This window comes from Tachypleus tridentatus, chromosome 12 (genome assembly GCF_004210375.1).
Source record: "Tachypleus tridentatus isolate NWPU-2018 chromosome 12, ASM421037v1, whole genome shotgun sequence".
NCBI lineage: Eukaryota > Metazoa > Arthropoda > Merostomata > Xiphosura > Limulidae > Tachypleus > Tachypleus tridentatus.
In genome coordinates this window covers 108,203,390-108,215,488 of record NC_134836.1, presented here as the reverse complement: position 1 = coordinate 108,215,488, position 12,099 = coordinate 108,203,390, and positions in this window count along the sequence as shown.

Genomic DNA, 12,099 nt, shown 5'->3' with positions numbered 1-12,099 from the left:
TTCACGCTCTGTTCTTCTCTAACAAATAAAGCACAAATACGAAACTGTGGGAAGGGGTGGTGTTTATTTGTTTTTGAATTTCGCGTAAAGTTACACGAGGGTTATCTGCGCTAGTCGTCCCTCATGTAGCAGTGTAAGACTAGAGGGAAGGTAACTAGGGATTCGAACCCATGACTCTCATATTACGAGTTGATCGCTCTAACCAGGTGGCTATGGCTGGTGTAGGAAGTTGAGTGTTAAAATGATAAAACGAGATTGTAGACACAAAAATAATTATAAACTTAACTAATTATGCATATTTTTGTTTCTTGGTTTCGTCTTGTGATATTAGTCATGTAGATCTAAATATATTTTATGTTTATTTAGATAAATATTATAGTTCTGTCTGTTGTATGTCCATGTAAGTACTTCGCAGGGTATGGATGGATTTTTACTAAATTTAGTACGGAAGTTTATTGGGTCCATGGAAAGATACAGAGACATTTTCAGTTTCGCAGTTTGCGGTTTTTATGGGCGTTTTTAAATAATACATCACCTCATATTAATACAGGGCCGGCATGGCCAGGTAGGTTAAGGCGTTCGACTCGTAATCTGAGGGGCGCGGGTTCGAATCCCCTTCGCACCAAACATGCTCGCCCTTTCAGCCGTGGGTCGTTATAATGTGACGGTGAATCTCACTATTTGTTGGTAAAAGAGTAGCCCCAGAGTTGGCGGTGGGTGGTAATGACTAACTGCCTTCCTTACACTGCTAAATTAACGACGGCTAGCGCAGAAAGCCCTCGTGTAGCTTTGCACGAAAAACAAACAAAAACACCAAACATTTTATTAGATCTTCACCATGTTGGGTATGGAGGTTCATGGGGTCCATGGAATGATACAGAGACATTTTCAGTTTGCGGTTTTTATGGCGTTTTTAAATACTACATCACCTCATATTAATGGATCTCCAGAAAGTTTAGTATAGAAGTACACTGGGTACATAGAGATATATAAAAATTTCCAGTTCTGCAGTTTTAGGGTTTATGGGCGTGTCTTTCATTTTAAAACACTACTTCGCCCTCTTTTGATGGACCAAATTTGGCATGAATGTCTATTGTGTTCATGCGGAGATACATGCAAATTTACGTTTTCACATTTCATATTTTATATTTATGGGTGTTTTTCTTTTTTTTTTTTAAATCTATTACATATAAGAAAAGCAGCTTTTCGTATGCCAAGATAACCTTTCATTAAACATAAAGTTACATAACTTCGGTCCAGCAGGTTTTAAATACTTCGGCTTATTGTAGCACATTGATAAATAAAAGCTGGATTTAGAAATAAATTTCGAACTTCAAATGCGCTGCAATTTAATTTGTGTATTCCTTCTACTCTTGGCTCTGATAATTACCACCACGTGTCCCTGTCACACCAAAGTGCTCGACCTTTCAGCTGTGGGGACGTTATAACGTGACAGTCAATCCCACTATTCGTTGGTAAAAGAGTAGCCCAAGAGTTGGCGGTGGGTGGTAATGACTAGCTGCCTTCCCTCTAGTCTTATACTGCTAAATTAGAGACGGCTAGCACAGATAATCCTCGAGTAGCTTTGCGCGAAATTCAAAAAGCAACAGAAAAACAAACAAACAAATATTACCATGTGTACTAAGGCACGTTTCTCATAGTGATACTGTGTTTAAAAGTCGAGAATGAAATTTATAACATTACAGACTAGTCTAAGCAATACTTTGGATCAGATTAATTAAGTGAACCTTAAAAAGGCGAATATGCCGATATAGATTGTAGATTTCTTATGTGTTTTTCGTTCTTATTCCGTTTCGGAAAATACGATGAAAAGATACAAATTCATATGTATGTAAATGAACGCATGATTGCTAGCCTGAGTTTAGCATTAAGAATGACTGATGTGAAAGTAATTTTGATGGTAGGAAATCCTATAAAACTGAAATTAGAAAAAAACAAACATAGGAGAAATAAAACAAACGGTAGCATGTAAAAACAAACTCATCAGAGGAATATGGAAACAATGAACCTGAAAACGTCATTCCGTATTCTGAAACAGCTAGTTTCTCTGCATAATTATACAAGATTTTGATACACATAATATTTAATTACTATAGAACATTGAAGTGGAGCATAAGTAGTACAGTCCAGTTCAATTATCTTTTAGATTAATACTGGTTTTAATAGATTTCTCTTGATGAATCAAACGCCTGATTCCAGGACGTTTGAAGTGTTAATTGTTAATCCATTGTTGTATTTTGTTAACTAATGTGCTAAATGCACATTTATAAGCGAACGAGACGTATTAATAAACACTATTACCACTACTACGCTTCAGGTATCTTATCATACTCACCAATCATATGAGCTCCCAGAAGAGAATTTTCATTCACAAACTGTGTTAATTTGGTGAAATAATACAACTAAATTTGCAAATATTTGACATAGTAATTAATAAATATTCATAAAGCCTTACGGTTTCAGAGGAATCTAATCATTAATAAAAAAAACTAACAATACTCCCTTTCGGTTTATTTTGAGTCGTTTTTGAATTTAATTTAAAGAGAAGACAACAAAAAAACTCTTCTCTTCGGTTTACTGAACAAAAACACATAAAAACTAGAGAGGCACTAAGTAGAGCACGTCTGCCACACGGGGCTTGTCATATTCGGCTCTCAGAAAGTACGAAAATGCGTCCGTGTATCCGTCATTATTGACGAACACGGAAGATTTTTGGTAGAAAACGAGGAATACATTTCTACATATGACCACCAAGTTTTGTCAAAATCCGATCATATTTGATCATATTTTTAATTTCGCGCAAAGCTACACAGTATAATGGGACTGACTGTCACTTTTAAAATGTGCCCATAACTGTAAATGTGACTCGAGCCTTGGACGTTGCGATCTTAGCGCTCAATCAGTTTTGTACGAAATTAAAATACAAACAAAGTTTAGACAGATGACTAACTGCCTTCCCTCTTGTCTTACACTCCTAAATCAAGGACGGCTAGTGCAGATAGTCCTAGTGTAGTTTTGCGCGAAATTGAAAAACAAACGTAAAACACGTGTATTTTTGCGACTATTAAGAGTGATAATTTTTTCATGTTCCAAATATATTTATTAATATTTTTAAACCTTTTTCCTAGTAAATATTAATGAGATTAAAGAATGAAAACAAATACTTGAAGTTTTTTTTTTTAATCGGGTGTAGTGTTTGAAATTTTGGCAACTAAAAATGAATCGTAAAACGTTTCACTGGCATTCTTCGATAGGATGATATGTAATTTAGTGTTATCAGTTAGTAATCTACTGAAAATAATTTGTTCTTGAAACGTATTTCAATAAAAACTGTACATTTGTATTTAGCAATTATTTTTATTAACTACCTCGTATGATCATTCTTTGCTTGATGATTCATGTAAAAATTTGTATAATTCAGGCTTAAAAATGATAAAAACATAATTTTTTTATTTGGCTTCAAAAGAATTAAAAACATGATTTTATTTTTACTGTGAGTAAACTTCGAGTTTTTATAGTAATTTCTATAATAACAGTGTTACAAGTTGCTAGTAAGCTTCAGTTACATTTAGTATTTTCCTAAATTTAGATACTGTCCATAGATGTCGCCACAGACTATTGAAGCAACTTCGTATATAAATGAACATCCGTTCACGCTGATGTTACACTTATTATTTACCTTTTTAGTTTTAACTTCCAATAAGATTTGTTAAGTTTTAGTTTTGATTTCTTTATTTCTATTTCTTTATTAATTTCATGTCTGTTAATTATTTCATTAGTTTCTTGACTGTTAATTATGAAAATGTCTCCATATCTTATTATTAGTTTGTATTCATTTTATTTTTTTTCATTTAAAACTTACTACCTGTAGATACAAACATCACGAATGTAAAGGTCCCTGGTTCGTGACTCTGCTAAAAAAGAAAGCGCTGTACAATTTAGGGTTAGTATTCTATTACAGTAGCTAAAGAGTTGGCGTTGGGTGTTGTTGTCTAAAAACCTTCCTCTAGATAGCTCATAATTATGGACAGCTATTGCGTATAGTCCTTGTATAATTTACATAACTTTCCGAAACAAACAAGGATCTCTATAACTTGTCAGTAATCATAAAAAAGATAGATATATAAGTAGGTATTAGATTACCAAATTCTAATGAAAATAAAACACTTTAATATAAGTCTTTCAGTTCAATGATAATCTAAACATTGTTAAAGGTCTAATAAATTTGTGTAAGCTAGTAAAAACTGAAGGTTTAGTAAGTAAGCTAGTAACAACTGAAGGTTTAGTAAGTAAGCTAGTAACAACTGAAGATTTATAGGTAAACTTGTAACAACTGAAGATTTGTAGGTAAGCTAGTAACAACTGAAGGTTTAGTAAGTAAGTTAGTAACAACTGAAGATTTGTAGGTAAGCTAGTAACAACTGAAGGTTTAGTAAGTAAGCTAGTAACAACTGAAGGTTTAGCAAGTAAGCTAGTAACAACTGGTTTAGTAAGTAAGCTAGGTAACAACTAAAGGTTTAGTAAGTAAGCTAGTAACAACTAAAGGTTTAGTAAGTAAGTCAGTAACAACTGAAGGTTTAGTAAGTAAGTCAGTAAGTAAGCAACTGAAGGTTTAGTAAGTAAGCTAGCAACAACTAAAGGTTTTGTAAGGAAGTTAGTAACAACTGAAGGTTTAGTAAGTAAGAAGGTAAGAAATGAAGGTTTAGTAAGTAAGTTAGTAACAACTGAAGGTTTAGTAAGTAAGTTAGTAACAACTAAAGGTTTAGTAAGTCAGCTAGTAACAACTAAAGGTTTAGTAAGTCAGCTAGTAATAACTGAAGGTTTAGTAAGTTAACTAGTAACAATCGAAGATTTGTAAGTAAGTTAGTAACAACTGAAGGTTTAGTAAGTAAGTTAATTAGTTTGTTTGTTTTTGAATTTCGCGCAATGCTACACGAGAGCTATCCGCGCTAGCCGTCCCTAATTTAGCAGTGTAGAAAGACAGCTAGTCATCACCGCCCACCGCCAACTCTTGGGCTACTCTTTCACCAACGAATAGTGGTATTAACCGTCACATTTAACGCTTCCACGTGGCTGAAAGGACGAGTATGTTTGGTGTAATGGGGAAGTAAATTAGTAACAACTGAATAGTAAGTAAGCTAGAAAGAACTGAAGGTTTAGTAACAGCAGAATTTTTAGTGACTTCTTTGCTAGATTACATCACCAGCTTGAAAGTAGGATATTTAATAGATAATTCGTGTTTTTGCTTCCAAAAAGCAATATCACCTTGTTTTAAGTTAGTTATGGACATTTCTTATCGAAATTTCTCTTGTTCAAAAGTCGTTACAGTCTTATTCTACGAGCACTTATAGTCAGCGATGCACGGATCAATGTCTCACTTAATTATTTGAAAATGAGATTTCCCTTCAGAAAATAAATATACAAAGAGGGCGCAGCCTCGTGTGTATTATTGGGAATGTGGTTCAAAATGTCGTTATGAACAATCTTATTTCGTTGGTGATTCATTGAGTACTGCTCATTATTGGTTTTTAGGTTTATTTGGTATTGAGTTATGGATATCAGCCATTTCTAATCACTAGGTTACGAAGAACTAGTTTCATTAACTATATTTTAGTTCTGATCTGTACGGCTGACTTGCTTTTCATCGAAAGACATTATCAATTAAACAACAACAAATATACATAATTATTCCTCCAGTTACCCCAACGATAATTATGTTTCTCCAAGACTCAAATTTCCATGAAAATATTTTAGGGTTTGATAGAATCTAGTCCTAAATTTTGTCGTCACGATACAAGCCCTTAATTATGAAATTTGTTTCCCGCTGGTACAGCGGTAAGTTTTCGAATTTACAACGTTAAAACCAGGTTTTTTTATTCCACCTTGGTGGACACAGCAGATAGATCGATGTGGCTTTTCTATAAGAAAAACCCACACACAGATCACGAAATTTTATTTAGATAGTGGAGAATAACAAATAGTTCATAATTGTTTATTAACTTCGTAGTTTTATTAATTTTTTCACTGCGTAAATATTTTTCAGTGTTGAAAACCGATCTGTTTGCATCAGTGCTATATGTATATATATATACTCACACACATACATATATGTATTGCATGACCAGGTGGTTAGGGCACTCGACTCGTAATATGAGGGACTCGGGTTCGAGTCCCCGTCACACCAAACATGCTCACTCTTTCAGCCGTTGGGGCATTGCAATATGACGATCAATCTCACAATTTGTCGGTAAAAGAATAGCCCAAGAGTTGGCCATGGGTGGTGATGACTGGCCGTCTTCCTTCTAGTCTTACACTGCTAAATTAAGTAGGGCTAGCACAAAGACCCCTCGTGTAGCTTTGCGCGAAATTCAAAACAAACCAAACCAAACAAACTGTTTCATCCATCGTTGCATTTATTTTCTAGACAAAACAAAGCTCAACTGATACATCTTTAGCAGATGGTTCCAACCAAATGACCTTGACTTGGTCAGTGTCAATCACTATCATTCCCTCGAAACTCTGCACGTGCATAGTTAGAAGATGTCGGACGTCCAAGGCGCGCAGCCGCTGTGGATGTAATGATAATGGATTTAATGACAGCTGTTATGGATGCAAAACCATCTGTCAAAGCCACAGATGCTGTGACGGTACTCAGAAATAAGTTTGGTGCTGAGAATATCAAAATCAAAGTAATTAGACCTGAGAATAAAAACAAAGGTATAACTAATAAGTGTGTGTAACTACTATTGGTGAGTGCAATCCAATACTATGTATCTTTTTGACTGTTCATAACTCCCGATTGAAGTAAGTTGCCATTGTATGAATTGCATATGTTGTTTCAGTAGATTATTGATTTCCTTTCAAGACCTACTGAATTCCTTATTCTTCGCCTTACCACCTGAAGTACAACTTCTCTTATGGTCTAGTATTTCAACCACCTATGTTCTTCATAACAACTGCCGACGACATGTTTTGCTCAATCCAGAGTTCATCAGGTCATCTGGGACGAAATAAATATTATTTATATAAACACCATTTACGGCCCGGCATGGCCAAGTGGGTTAAGGTGTTCGACTCGTAATCTGAGGGTCGCGTGTTCGAATCCAGGTTGCACCAAACATGCTCGCCCTTTCAACCGTGGGGGCGTTATAATGTGACGGTCGATCCCACTATTCGTTGGTAAAAGAGTAGGCCAAGAGTTGGTGGTGGGTGGTGATGACTAGCTGCCTTCCCTCTAGTCTTACACTACTGAATTAGGGACGGCTAGCGCAGATAGCCCTCTCTATGCGCGAAATTCAAAACAAAGAAACAAATAAACACCATTCATATAAGCCATCTGTTAAAACAATTTTTATAGTGTGAACGCCTTTTCGAAGTTGTCGAAACATGGTTATAACTAATTATACCTGTTATAAGGCATTAGTATCAGACGGATTATATTTTTTAACACTATGTTCTTTTCTAGTTCCTTAGTGTCTCATATTGCATTACAAAATAAAATTAATTTCTACATTACACAGCCCTCTTCCAAGTGGCACAGCGATATGTCTACAGACTTACAACGCTATAAACCGGGTTTCGATACCCGTGGTGGACAGATTACAGATACACTATTGTGTAGCTTTGTGCTTAATTACAAACAAGCATTCTACAGCGCATAATTGTTAACGTTTTTTTAAATAATGAAACGGAATTAAAAGACAACTATTATGTTATTTTCGAATATAAGTATGAATCCAATTTTTAATCGGCCTAAAAGTAAATTCCTAAGTAGATAGTTGTGTGTATTACTAGTTTATTGGTGTATAAATAAGAATAGGCATGCCATTTATACCATTACGATCAGTGTTAACTGAAGCTGATATGTAGCTTTTCCTCAGAACCAAACATGGTTCCGACAAACGTAAGTCTGCTGAAGAGAAGAAAAAAAAATAGTTGTTTGTTTTGAATTTCACGCAACGCTATTCAAGGTTTATCTCCGCTAGTCGTCCCTAATTTAGTAGTGTAAGACCAGAGGGAAGGCTTCCGGTTATTACCATCCACCGACACCTCTTGAGCTACTCTTCTACCAACAAATAAGGGGATTGACCGTTACATTATTACGCCCCCACGGCTGAAAGGACGAACATGATCAGTGTGAGGGGGTTTCGAACCTGCGGCCTTCGGAGTACGTGTGGAACGCCCTAAGCACCTGGCCATGCCGAGCGGTTTATCGGTCATTTTAAAGATAACATGCAGGCATGAAAGAAAAGGCAAATAAAATTCGATCATTTGTCATAACAGTTTTCAGAGGACTTGATAGATTAATGAGATAGGTAACAAGTGAAAGCACAGCATGAACAAAATAGTGTAATTACCCAAGTTTTTTGTGTAACAGAAACGTTTTAATATTTGCTTTCACTGCGCAATAGATTTTAATGCACTGTGAAACGTTTAGCTTGTTCTCTCTCCGTTACATTCAAATACGAATACTGTTAGGTATCAACAGTATAAGAGTATTGTTATTCCATTGTGTTTCTGTTCTTGATATATGTAAATACTGTCAAACTATTTTGTTTTAAAATTTATACATTAAAATAAAAGCCCATCTCCAGTGGCACAGCGGAACGTCTGCGGACTTACACCGCTAAAAACCGGTTTTCGGTATCTTAAGTTCGCAGAACACAGATAACTCTGCGTGTAGTTTTGTGCTCAGCAACAAAACAACTAAAAGAAAATTCTACGTCGTATATTTTATTAATAATTTTGAATTTTTTGAAGATAATACGTACCACGTGCATTAGCAAAATTACGTATATAAACAATACTAACTTTCAAACTTGAATCTTTTATTTATGATGTATTTGAGTCACTCATAGGTAAGTGTTTGTTTTACCGCAAAGCTACAAAACTCACAATCCATGGCCTGGTCACCGAGGTGAATCAAGCCTCGGACTTTAGCGCTGTAATTCTGTAAACTTACCGCTGAACCCCGAGAGATTGGGACATATATGTATAAATGCATATTGAGTATTTTCTACACTCTTAATAGAATTATCAAGACATGTTTAGTAATTCTGTGCATTAGTCACTGCTTGAGAAATTTGTCCAATGATAAGTTTATGGATGAATTGTACTGTTACTTTTGTAGAAGCTGGTTTACACATTACGACTGTCAACTTTTTTTTTTTTTGTTTAGAAAACAAATAAACTTCCATATGTTAAATTTCAAACATTGATATCCCATTTTGTTAAGATTCATTGTTTCTTTTTGGGAGTTTTGTTTTAGGTGTTACCAAGAGGTACACTGCTTCTAACAAATCGACAAGTGTATTCAAACTTCACCTACATGTTATAGCTTGTAAAACAAACCGTTTCGTCAAGTTGAAACAGATGTAAGGAAAACCTAAAGCTTTAACTACAGTTTAAATAAACACGACACCTAGGATGTAAACGGTAGACTAAAACAGCTGTTATAGCACCATCCAGTTTACCAGCAAATTACAAATAAACAGAAAATGCAGTGTGCAAATTAGAGAACCTTCACGTAACAAGATTTAGGGGCGTAGTAATGAGAGTGTTGGTCCAGTTTGTGTTGAGTGAAGTACAATAAGACGAGGGGCGTAGCAATAAGAGCGAAGTTCTATTTTGTTTTGAGTGAAGTACAAAAAGGCTACGGGCGTAGCAATGAGAGCGAAGTTCTATTTTGTTTGAAGTGAAGTACAACAATATTAGAGGGCGTAGCAATGAAACCGTAGCTCCATTCTGATTTAGGCCTGGCATGGCCTAGCGCGTTAAGGCGTGCGCTTCGTAATCCGAGGGTCGCGGGTTCGCGCCCAAATCGCGCCAAACATGCTCGCCCTCCCAGCCGTGGGGGCGTTATAATGTGACGGTCAATCCAACTTTTCGTTGGTAAAAGAGTAGCCCAAGAGTTGGCGGTGGGTGGTGATGACTAGCTGCCTTCCCTCTAGTCTTACACTGCTAAATTAGGGACGGCTAGCACAGATAGCCCTCAAGTAGCTTTGTGCGAAATTCCAAAACAAACAAACAAACCATTCTGATTTGAGCGAAGCAAGAATAAGAGAAGGAATGGATGGAAAACAAACATTTTTTTTCATGTGATAACTATTAATAACGTATGCCATGTGACATTATGCAATGAATTTGTGTGTTACTGAACTTTGAGATAGTAAGTGAATTTCAAAATATATCATATATACGAAAAAAACAGCTATCAAACGTGAATTGTTATACATATAACAAGTGAATTCTATATTGGCATAATTAACATGCAGAAATACTAAAAAAATGTGTTTCGTCCAGTGATTACAAACACACTCGGCCTTCTCGTTTATCTTTCTCGATAATTCATGGCTTAATACCCTGCTACACCAAATACGGTCGCCCTGTCAGCCGTGTGGGCGTTATAATGTGACGGTCAATCCTTCTATTCGTTGGTAAAATAGTAGTCCAAGAATTGGCGGTGGGTGGGGATGACTAGCTGCCTTTCCTCTAGTCTTAGACTGCTAAATTAGGGACGGCTAGCGCAGATAACTCTCGTGTAGCTTTATGTGAAATTCAAAAACAAACGAAAAGAACAAAAACAAACTTAATAATGTTTCAGTCTTCTTCACTTTATGCACCGTGTAATTATTGTTGATACGTCTTATTTGTATAGGAAGTGAAATACAGCAAGTCGATAGTGTGGTTTCATTTGTTTATTTTTCTCAAACAACCTAATGAAAAAAATCAGAATTATGGAAGTTTGAAATCGACTTCACTCAACTGAATAATGCTAAAACCAGAGACTCAATACATGTTAGTCATATGATGAATTATTTTAACCCCGTTTCCTGTCTAGATTCTCGCAATGTGCAGTAATAATATGGTCTAATGTGTAGCTTTGTGTATAAAACACAACAACATACAATAGTTTTTCTATATAGTTGAGAAATATATAATTAATTAATTGTATTATTACCTCTGTCTAACTGATGGTACTAAGTATATTTGTATGATTACCTCCATCTAACTGATGGTACTAAGTATAATTGTATGATTACCTCTATCTAACTGATGGTACTAAGTATAATTGTATGATTACCTCTGTCTAACTGATGGTACTAAGTATATTTGTATGATTACCTCTATCTAACTGATGGTACTAAGTATATTTGTATGATTACCTCTATCTAACTGATGGTACTAAGTATAATTGTATGATTACCTCTATCTAACTGATGGTACTAAGTATATTTGTATTATTACCTCTATCTAACTGATGGTACTAAGTATATTTGTATTATTACCTCTATCTAACTGATGGTACTAAGTATATTTGTATGATTACCTCTATCTAACTGATGGTACTAAGTATATTTGTATGATTACCTCTATCTAACTGATGGTACTAAGTATATTTGATTACCTCTATCTAACTGATGGTACTAAGTATATTTGTATGATTACCTCTATCTAACTGATGGTACTAAGTATAATTGTATGATTACCTCTATCTAACTGATGGTACTAAGTATATTTGTATTATTACCTCTATCTAACTGATGGTACTAAGTATAATTGTATGATTACCTCTATCTAACTGATGGTACTAAGTATAATTGTATGATTACCTCTATCTAACTGATGGTACTAAGTATAATTGTATGATTACCTCTATCTAACTGATGATACTAAGTAAACGTTTCTTACAAGGATTTATATAATAAGCATCTAACTACGTTACGTGTAAGAGTGACACACAAAAGCAACCGTATTGAAAGTTGCGATGATATATTAAATATTTTGTTTAAGTGTTGGCTTTCACAGCCAAGCTTCTCACTTGTTTATATATGGTAGCCATATCTGATTTTGAAATGAGAGACTAAAGAGGCGGCGGCTAATCGGCGCCACACGCCACCTACTCATGGGCTACATTTGTAAGAGTGGCCCGGCATGGCTAGGTAAGTTAGGATGTTTGGCACACAATCTGAGGGTCGAGGGTTCGAATCCCGGCTTCACCAAACATGCTCGCCCTTTCAACCGTGGGGGCATTATAATTTGATGGTCAATCACATTATTCATTCCTAAAACAGTAGC